The 11424-nt window shown below is 35.7% G+C and overlaps 1 long non-coding RNA gene across 1 annotated transcript; it reads left to right on the top strand.

Moving 5' to 3' along the window:
* Positions 1–201: 201 nt before the first annotated feature.
* On the top strand, positions 202–6003 carry LOC128851097 (uncharacterized). The gene is made up of 3 exons (XR_008448354.1): positions 202–265; positions 3973–4012; positions 5711–6003. It is a non-coding gene; the product is annotated as an uncharacterized LOC128851097 (long non-coding RNA).
* Positions 6004–11424: the final 5421 nt, after the last annotated feature.

Raw genomic sequence — 11424 nt, forward strand, 5'->3', positions numbered from 1 at the left:
GCTTTAGGTCAAAGCTCCATGATGGCAGTATGATCACTGCATAGATAAAGCCACTGCTGAGATGTCACAGTCGCAATGGGAGACTGTGGCAGCCATGAGGAACATAGACAGACTGTTTTTGTGTCACTAGTTTATGTTGCAATAGGAAAACAGCTGGTAAATTATTGATCATATGATGATGAATATTGACAAACACAGGACTGAGAAAGTATGATCTATGAGTCTCCCTCGGGGTTTCACAGAGCAGTCTACAGGTAAAGATAAGGTAAATAAAACCTTATTGCATTGAAAAAGCAGAAAATAGTCTAACAAATTTATATATATATTTATATACTTACATATTTATAAAAAGTTATTGCTACATTGCAAGTTGCTAGGGAATGACCTAGCTATTGTATATCCCTGTTTCACCAAGTGTCATTTAGCGAAACCAGAAGGCAAGATCTAAATGCATATTCTAAAATGAAAGCTCTGTCAAAGAAGGGAATATTGATTTAATAAGATGCAGGAAGGACTTTTTAAAAGAGACGGATCTATAAAACCACAATTCTGTGGTTATTTTCTTACAAACTCTCCTCTCTCACACTTTCAGTAGTGCTACTTCACCCTCTTACTCTTCTGTCAAGTTCCCTGCCTCACTATGTTAAATAAAAACTGTGGTTATAGAATAATTGCAGGATCTGCTATGACTCTGCCATCTCACTTTGCATCTGCCTTGCCTACTTACGGTGTAAGGTTTGGGTTTTTTTTCCTTATTTTTTTTGTTGTTGTTGTTCTTTAGGGGCTTTTGTTGTTATTGTTTTTTAAGTTGGTTCTTGGGTTTTTTTTTTTGTTTGATTGTTTTGTTATTTTCTGGCTTTTGGGGGTGTTTTGTAAGGACACAACCTCATCTGGCAAAAGAATAATTACCTTCTGTTAAATGGTTTTAAAATTTCTAGTTTGATTTATTTTGGGAAGGGGAAAACCATATGTAAATATTATGTATTTTTAGTGTATTGGTCAGAAGTTACATATTTTCATTGCAACATAGGCTATGTGATGTGGGAATTGTAGAATAAATTTGCTTATGATAGTTTATGTAGTTTTTACTTCAAGCATGAAAAAATAAGTTCTATTTTCACTAGTAGTTTTTTCCAATGATTCTGAAAGTTCTAAGGTGTGCATTTCTACATAAGCAGAAAGGACAAATCTGTCATTATCCTTTTAGCTTTGAAAATAAAATACTATTTTTGTGAATATTTATGCTCCTAAGTGACAGCTCAGCATCCTCTCACCCATGCACCCTTGCTGTGAAATATGGTTTCTACTCTAAGGTGACAAGCTGATTATCTCCAAAGATTACAGAACACCTATTTAAGTATTCCTCCATGGACTCCTCCCAAAATCTTATTCTATGTTTCTGCAGTATTCATGCAAGACACCTGACAGTCGGGATTATGAAAGTAACAGTAGTTACGAATGATTTTCTATATACATCTGCATGACTATTTAGAAATTCTATGTTGAGAAAAAGTTTTTAGAGTAATATGAAGTTTAAATTAGAAAATATATTAAAGAAGAATATGTTAAATTGAAACTTCCAAAATGATTATGGAAATTTCTACTAGGTATCCACAACCATTCACAGTATATTTCAACTAGCCTGATTAAATTTTAAACAATTGCAAGTGACACCACAAGTTGCATCTCTATCATACCTGTTAAATGCTCTTCAACGTTGATGAAGAGGGCAATTCAAATTTATGGAAGAAATTTTTCACCAGATTCTTCAGAAACTGTATCTTGCTTGAACTTTATGACAGTACAAAGGAGAACAAACCTGAATAAAATAAAATCTTCCTATCTTGGGCACAGTGTCATTCTGGCAATCAGTGGCCAGCATACTAATAACTTCCATAGTAAATAGATTACCCCTCTGAGTTGATAATTTTTTATGCAACTTTCACAAAAGGATATTGATGGGATCAATAAGTAAACTGTTACTTAATCTGATAATGATCTATTGAATTGCTTCTAGGCAATACAAAGTCCATCTAGTATGTATATGCAATTTTACTAGTTGTTGGAAATGTCTTAATTCAATTGCATGGAAAATCAACAGCTGAAAGCCAAGGAAATCTCTTGTAGTCACGTAATCAAGAATTACGTTTCTCACTCCACCCTGATGATTTTCCTGAGAAAATACATTGCAATCAGTCTATTTAGCTTATTAACCTAATTTTGGGAAAGAAAATGTCACATAGTGATTTCAGCTGTTGTCTAATCATAGCAAATTTCAGAAGATAAATGCTATGATTAGCACATAAAATAAGACACAGCTCTGTTTTAGGAGGATTGACACTACTCAGTGTGTGAGAACAGAGAAATCAGTGGACATTGTACTATCAGACAAATAATTCTGTATGCTGCTGGAGTACTGGAGAATGTTTTAGAATTTGTGATCACTGACCATTTCATGCAAAATGCATGAGATTACCGCTGGCAGACGAGGATAAGCAGTATCTTATGTGGTCTGCGGAGCAAAGATCATGCATTTTTATCAATCCTCTGAAATTCCTACCAATTCAAAGAGCAAACCTTGTAAAATAATAATCATCTCTGAGCATTGATGGGTAAAAAAATGTCAACAGTTTTCTTCTGTTATTTGCCAAAAAAACCTCAAATTAGCCACGCACTGAACACTGGTACCTAAATATGACAGCCATCACAGTTATGCATAACCTCAGAAATTTGAAAGAGACATAATGAAGACCATCTAGTAGCTCTGTGTATTAAGAGGTGAGGTCTTGTTAGTAACATATGGAATCCAGTGCTGTGTCTACAGTAGACCCATTTCTTCTTTTTTTTTTTTTTTTTTTTAATGGCCTTTTCCTACTATTCCAGGCAGGTTTTACATATATTGACAGCAATGGCCAAAGATGTTCTTATGTAGAGCTATAAGTTTGTTAAGGTTGGTCTTTCTTTAACTCAACAGACATCTGGAAGAAGTCAAAGTTTCATTTTATGGAAATCCTCTTGACAGTTATGTCCTCACACTGCAAACCGAACTAAACTTTCAGGTGACGAATTACCAAATTTCCACTGATGAACCAACCAATCAACCAGGCTTCAGGTTCCTCTTTAGGAACTCTCCCTCCAAAGTTTCATCCACCTCACTGGGTGATGTTCAGAACATGATAGCATGAGATACTGCACGTTAACAAGATTTCATCCTAGTGAACTGAAAAAATTTCAGATGTGGGCATTGAACTTACAAAATTAAAGGCTTCTGTCACACATGATTTGACAGTGTTAAAAACAAAATAAAATTGAACAACTCTTAAACTAGCCTAGCACTTCTGAAACTCATGTTCATATGATGCAACTCAGAAAAGTATTCTGCCTATTATTTCCTTAGTGTCTTCTATTCCTTCTGTATGTCCATGGATGAAGGTTATCAATAGAGCACTTTGTCCATAACAAACAAGTTTTTGTATTAGAAATCAGAAGCCAGGACAACTGTGAATGTTTCAGATAACTGCTAATTTAATCATATGAGATAGCCCAGGAAGGAATGCTGACTAATAGCAAGATTCATCTATTAAATACCTTTTCTGATGCACCACGAATATAATTATAACATCAGTTTCCAAAGCAGTTCTAGGCATATACAGTGATGGAGAGGTAGTGCATATATTGTACTATACTCTGGAAGAGCAACTGACTCACACCATGATGTCACTTAGAGTAACAGTATACCTCGCAGCATTAGACTTGTATGAAAGGTGAAACTGAGTAGTGCTTAATTTCTCAATATATTCTTTGTCAGGCTTTATGCAGTAGATTTATTTTAAAATAAAATGACAAGAACTGTATCATAGACTCACTAGTAAGGTCAAAATATTTAGTAGAATACCCTAAAATTCTTTCCTTTCTTGAAGAAATGTGGATACATTACCTTCTCTAATATTTAATGTTCACCTTAATCTGCAGAACGTATATTTTTTCGCTGGATGATTGTTCAACTTACAATGTAAGTATTAGCTCACCTATACTTATTCCTGTCTGCTATTTTCAGTTACTTGTAACAATTTTCAGATTATTATAATTTTTTTATATTTCATACATGCAGGCTGAAACTTTCCATGGTAGATATTTACCTCACTGTATTAATACTTCTTTTTTTTTTAAAAAAAAAAGGAGTAGCAAACAGAATCTACTGCCATAAAGCTAATAAATTACAATAAAATGCTACTTACACTTCTCTTTGGTTTTGTTTTGCTTTTTTTACAATTGCTTCATTGAAACTCTAGTAGCTTGACATTCAGTACATGGTTGACAGATATTCAAGGATTTACACTCTGACATTCCTCATGGAAAACGGTACTCAGGCAGAGAATTTCTGCAGTAGATCCTTGCTAAGGCTTTGCCTGTGCACCCTGCCTGGCCTTAGCGTGTTTCACTTCAGCTTGCTTCTCTGTATATACCAAAAAATGAGAGACTTTTCAGAAACTGCTGCCCTGGCAGCTGACAGCCTCAATTGTGCCAGCTAGCAGACAGGTACTGGGAAGGTCCATGTTGTTATCACATGGCAGCATAAACCGAAGCTGAAGCTCTCGCAGTCCCTCTCTCTCTCTCTCTCTCCCAGGCTCTGCCATGCACTCTTGCCCCCCTTCTCATGTTATCGCAGGTGCAGTTCAGCCAGTCAAAATCTTTTCAGCAGTATTTTTTTTCAGCAAACCCGTGAATGTCTGTGCCAGCAGCAGCACTGTATGAAAACACATTCAGACACAGCGGGAAAGCAAGGAGGGTGCTGGCTTAGAGCTGTTGTAGGACTGCACTTTCTCTTCCTATGTTTCTTATGCTTCCTCCTCCTGAAAATCAACTAGAGTAGGATGAATTACTACCACTAATATAGCTTGCAATTATTAAATGTTATTCAAAATGGAGAGTTACTTGAAAAAAATAAGATTTTGTAATTTCAGATTCAAAATTATTAGTTGATGTTTTGAATGATTTTTACCTTGCCTTATACCATTTCTCCATTTGTAGAATGGAGATAATATTCCTGGAGAGGAATTTTCAAGATGAATAAAAGTTTGTGAAGAAAAGCCCATCTGTTATTCCATAGGCAGTTCAATATAGAGATAGTAGAAAGTGAAATACAACATGGCAATAAGGAATTAATGATGAGATAAAATTAAATTGACTTCCAAATACCTCTTAGAACATTATTCTTTCTACTGAATCATGACTCCTGTAGAAAAAAATGTATTGTAGATCCCCCTGCACATGCATTCTTATGATAAATGCCGCAAACAAGATCTGATCTAATAAAGCATCTGAATATTCAAATTATGTATGCTAATACTTGATAATTTATGCTTGTATGAGTGTGTTAGAATTAAATTAAACATATACTTCTGTGGTGGGGATGTTTTGGTTTGGATTTTTTCCCAGGTATTGTTCATTCCTCTTCCCAACAACTGTCATAGCTCTTTTCTGAACCTAAATCAGTTTTATGAATAGCATTCTGGTAAGATACTGTAGAAGAACTAAGGCAACAACCCAGCTACAGTAGAAGTGTTAAGGTTAAAAATGTTTTATTACTTCTCTAATTCATAGCATTGGTGAAAGCGGCTGAAAATCACAATTGCCTTTTTAGGTAGATGTCATATTAAAATATCTTTGCAACTTGCTATCTGATTTCAACTTTATTATTTCTTTCTAGATTTCTTCCTACTGTTTGGGAAGAGTGGCTAGAAAGCTGCATGGAGGAGAAGGACCTGGGGGTCTTGATTGACAGTTGTCTGAACATGGGCCAGCAGTGTGCCCAGGTGGCCAAGAAGGCCAACGGCATCTTGGCTTGTATCAGAAACGGCGTGACCAGCAGGTCCAGGGAGGTGATTCTCCCTCTGTACTTGGCACCCATGAGACCACATCTTGCACACTGCGTTCAGTTCTGGGCCCCTCGCCACAAGAAGGATGTTGAGGCTCTGGAGCGTGTCCAGAGAAGAGCAACAAATCTGGTGAGGGGGCTGGAGAACAAGTCTTACGAGAAGCAGCTGAGAGAGCTGTGGTTGTTTAGCCTGGAGAAGAGGAGGCTGAGGGGAGACCTTATTGCTCTCTACAACTACCTGAAAGGAGGTTGTGGAGAGGAGGGAGCTGGCCTCCCATGTGACAGGGGACAGAACAAGAGGGAATGGCCTCAAGCTCCACCAGGGGAGGCTCAGGTTGGATGTCAGAAAATATTTTTCATGGAAAGGGTCATTGGGCGCTGGAATAGGCTGCCCAGGGAGTTGGTTGAGTCACCATCCCTGCAGGTATTTAAAAGACGGTTGGATGAGATGCTCAGGGGCATGGTTTAGTGTTTGATAGGAAGAGTTGGACTTGATGATCCTGGATGTCTTTTCCAACCTAGTGATTCTAGGATTTATTTTTTCTTTTAGCCAGCTGTATAATATTTCCACATGTTGAATCAGTACCTATACTTCTAACTTATAGGTTTCCTGATACAAAACTGGCTTATGATTTTACAGGTGAGATATATTATCAACTATACATTTTAAAATGCCTCAAAGCATTTAATCAGTAATTTAAAATTTTGCTTGCATTTCCAACAGGATTCATGAGCTTGAAAAAAAAGAAGAATTTGATTTTGTCTGTCCCACCTGCCTGAAAATAAACATTGTGAGAATAGAAAAAAGAAGGAGAAAGGTAGGTTCTTTGCTGCTTTACAAATGCCTGGTATTCGATAGAGTCCAAGCTACCTGCAACTGGAAAAAGGGGCAGACTTTTTAATTCTGGAACATTTCCTTCTGTATTCTATATTGGTTATTTCAAGGAGGAAATGTCAGCAGTTCAGAAAAGTCAGCAATCCAACGTTCAGTAAAAAAGCAATGAATAGTATATTAATTTATGCTTTCAAAACCAGCAGGCATGAAACAGTCACTAATTCTATGTTCTCTATGCATATATCGGTCTTAGAAAACAAATAAAACATCAATCTTCAGCTAACATGTCCATAATTTTTAGTGTGTGCATACTGTAACTGCTGTCAGTCTGAGTTCTCAACACATGCCTCCAAAAGCATCTGCAGGAACAGAAGCTTACATAATTTTACAGATTTCTTGCATGCAAAACACTATATAAATTTTGTGAATTCTTCAGGGAATCTGCTAGAAACATTAGCCAAATTAACACAGCTATATTCATTTGCAAATGTCAGAAAAGCTTTGAAAGTTAACTTCCCTTTGCATTTTCTATATTTGTATAGACCATGTATATATATATATTTGTATATATATATAGTGGTTATGTGTTCTGTGTACACAATGATAGAATCACAAATAAATGAAAAATTCAGAATTATTTTTATATCAATATATTAGTTACAATTTTCTCAGAGAAGGATGGGGGGGAAATACGATGTTTAGAAAATACAACGAAACCAGTATGTGTTATCATTTTCACTGTTTTGAGATAAAAATAAATTGTCTGTTTGGTGCTGAGTTTCAGGAGAAGAAACTAATAAATATGCATGTGTAAGCAAAACTCTTTATGCTGCCAGCAACTGCAGTATACCTTCAAAAGTGTTTCATTTTTAAGTTCCTTGTTTTGATCTACTTTTATTTTCCCCAATAATAACTTTTGTAGTAAAAAACAGTGTAGGTTGTTCCTGAAACAACATTTTAAACTTTAAAGTCAAATATTTTAATACTGTTGTCCCTTTCTCTTTTCTATGGAACAGTTCTAACCATCCTCCTCCCTGCACTACGTAATATATTCAAAAAAATTAATTTTAATCTTCAAATGTAGTGCACGCATGGCTCTTACTATTAGGCTGCAGCATGAATTGTCTAATAAAAATGTTATTAGTGGCACAATAAGCAAGCAAAATACAGTGCTTGAACTGCTAATCCAGCGAAAATGGGAGAACCTCTAAATGCAGAAGGTAACAAATTCTAATTTTTTATTCTCTCAGTTCCACTGCAACAGGATTAGAAGAAAATTATCCTGAAAGAACAATGTCAAGCTGGCAGAATTAGAGGTTTCTTTACCCCTTCTTTTGTGGAATCATGTGTGGCTGCCCAGAAAGAGCTTAAAATGACACCGTATCGCAGCAGAGACACGTAATACTTATTCAGGTGTAAATAATATTTAAAGACACAAGAAGGCAATAAGTCCGTTCTAATCTAGAGGATAATAGGAAATGATTAATTTCTATGAGCCATTTCCAACTGCAGTGTATCTTCCACTACCCTGCATAAGCCTGGACGAGAGTTTTCTGAAGAGTTATCCTTCAGGCATGGTGGCTCAAGGTTTGGGGAAGCCAGTTTGAAGCTACTGCCACACACTGTGGTGCTTCTTCACTTGGCCCCACGCACAAGGTTGCAGAGTCGCTCACAGCAGAGTATAAGTCTGGCAACAATCCTACCCAGTACACTTTCTTTGGGTCCAAACAAGGGAGAAAACAAAAAACTTCCCCCACAAAACCAAAAAAAAGCCTGTGGAAAAAAAAGTTTTCTCCTATTGAAAGAATTTATTTTGATTTTTACAAAGTTTAAATAAAGGCAGACCAAGGATTTCGAGGGAACAATGTCTGGACTGACTGGCTGGTTGGCTGCCAGCTTTGTGAATATAAGTGCTTAAAAACTCATTCCTTTCTGACTATGATTTGATTTAATTTTTAAATAAAATGCACCTGTCTGCTTCAAATCAACAATAAGAACTTTAACAATAAAAATGGAGTGAGGATTATGAAAGGAGAAAGCGTATTTAAAGTACAAAGCAGAAAAAAAGTAAATTGGAGGGTTAAGAGGTCAGTCAAGTTTACTAAAGATCTGGACATAAAATCCAAAGCGTATAGGAAGATGAAAGCATATGCTTGTCTGAAACATTAAATAATACCAGAATTATCACTAAAATTTGATTTGACCCTAAAATTATTTTCCCATTATTTAACTGCATTTAACTGACCATACAGAGTCTGTCTTAGTCTATTGTATTAGTCTCCCGTTTCTGGAGATGCCAACTATCTCTTCTGAGGAAGACAAAGCTTCTAAGTAATGTTCTGTAATTCCTACTAGATGCTAAACTGTTGATGGTGTAGCTGTAAAGAAGCTAAGTTTGGATGCAGAGTTTATGATAAGGTCACTTGTATTCTTTCCAGGATGGATTTTTCCCACCAGTAGAGCTGCATTCATTCAATTATTATATTATATTATATTATATTATATTATATTATATTATATTATATTGGTGGCTGTGTGCATAGCTCAGGTTTCCATGTTCTGTTCTCAGAAATCTTCAAGTTTGATTTTAAGTCAAATGCAATGAACAAACCTGAAATGCATTATTTTTATTATTAAATCAGCCATTTATATGCTTGAACTTCTCCACTCAGCTCTTGTGTAGTAACATACATTTGCACATCACCAATTAATCTCTGATAGAAATAATTTAGAGGTTTTACACATTTTCACACATATTTTGTGGTTAGAGTAACTGCTATGGAGTTATTGATGAATGAATTACCTATTCCTATGCTGCAGAGAGAGAAGTTTGGAGGTTGTGTGCTTTCGTTATTAACAAATTAAAAAAAAAAAAGCTTTAGTTATTTTGCTCATGTATAAAGAAATGACCTGTCTTCCATGTCTTCTCACATGAGTTATCAAAAATAAACGTGTAAGTCTAGCAGCCTCCTTAAACATATAGGTAATAGTTTATTTACCTCAGAAAACAGTCAACTGAATGTGAAATATGGTCTTCTCTTGTTGCCCTGTACCTTCCATTACCCTCCAAGCAATGCTCTTTCCCTTATAAAACAGGAAACAATTAGTTTTCAGAAAATTACCTTTAAAAGATGATTGTAGTTTGTTGGTATATCTGGAGGATGGACTGAATAGCTGGTCTTGCTTAGTTTGACAGTAAGAACTCAGAAACTGAACAGAAACTTGCTTCTTTCCACACATCAAATTGGCTTATTTGCAAACGGTGTTTACACAGAATAACCTACTGACAGCTTTAGAAATTCAGGGTTTTTTTTTTTTGATGGCTATAGTCTGTTCAAAGCAGGTTTTCTTTACAATTCAGCTATCTTAATAAATGCATTTTTTTTATGAATTTCCAAATACCTTAAAAGAGAGGATATTTTATAACTAGGGAGAATCCTACTGAAATGTTTTAGAATTTTCAACTGGAAAACAGAAAAGGTAGAGAAAGATACAGTATCTAAAGCAATTTTTTTTTATTTATTTCAAAGCTTCTAAATCGGTTGGAACATAAATCAGTTTTAATAGGATGTGACTGCCAGAGGTGGCCGGTTTCTGGTCTACACAGAAGGAATAGGTGGTCCAGATTTTTGGATCAGATGTTTAGATCACTGTAACAGTCATATTTCTTCTCATATGAAAAAAACAGAACTAAATTATATAATAAATATGAAATAAATAAAAAATCTATTAACAAATCTTCTGAAAAAGTTTTGTGAAGAAAACGCTTGTGTGTGTACATATAAAGCCAGATCACTAATCTATCTCTACAATTTACAAGCATGTACAATGTGTGGTGTGTCCTGCGGGTACAAGCCAAGCAGACCAGAGAGGACCATAGGGTGTAGTAATGTAATCCCCATTTGTGGGTGTGAGGGTTGTTGCTTTTGCTTGAGCAAACTTTGTCATATGTGAAGAGATCTTGAGAGAACAGTAAACATCCTCCAAGGAATTGAAAGCAAATATTTGTTGGTTAACTCACATAAAGAGCTAGGATTAATGAGTTAGACTAAGCATTAGTATGGTGGCCCCCACTAATGATGTCCTGTGAGTATGCAGACTTACTTTTATTAATTTATTTCAAATATTTCTTATTTCACATATCTTTAGCCTATTTGTTGATGTATGCCTCAATGAGTTTCTCACAAGTTTTTGAGCTTGATCATGCTGTACTAGGTGCTGAGGGTTGAGGGTTACAAGGCTGTGCTCCTCTGGCGTGCAGCAATTACACCAGCATCACATACATACAGATGAATGCCTATCCTGATGCAGCAGTGCATCTCCTTAGCAGAATACATGACACTACACTCATCACTCCACATGAAAAATGATGAGAAATGTTAGAAAAGATACTTAACATACACTATTAATATTTTCAATTAACATTTTTAAATATATTCTATCAGTTTAGAACACCTTACCAGGCACAGAGGTTGCTTTGTTAGTCTCCTAGTTAGTGCTACAGCTCATGTTGGAGCTGGAAACAGATCCTATATGTGAGAAGAAAGAAGGAATTAAAGTAGTTCTAGATTTTTTATTTTTAACAAGAGCACAAATATTGAAAGGCATCTGATGGCAACCTCTTTACTAATGCGCTAGCTCCAAGAAAGCTCTGTAGGAAGAACATGGCACCTTTAGGGAGATCTGCACATTTTTAAATTTTATGTCTTCT

Source organism: Cuculus canorus, chromosome 2 (genome assembly GCF_017976375.1).
Source record: "Cuculus canorus isolate bCucCan1 chromosome 2, bCucCan1.pri, whole genome shotgun sequence".
Lineage (NCBI taxonomy): Eukaryota > Metazoa > Chordata > Aves > Cuculiformes > Cuculidae > Cuculus > Cuculus canorus.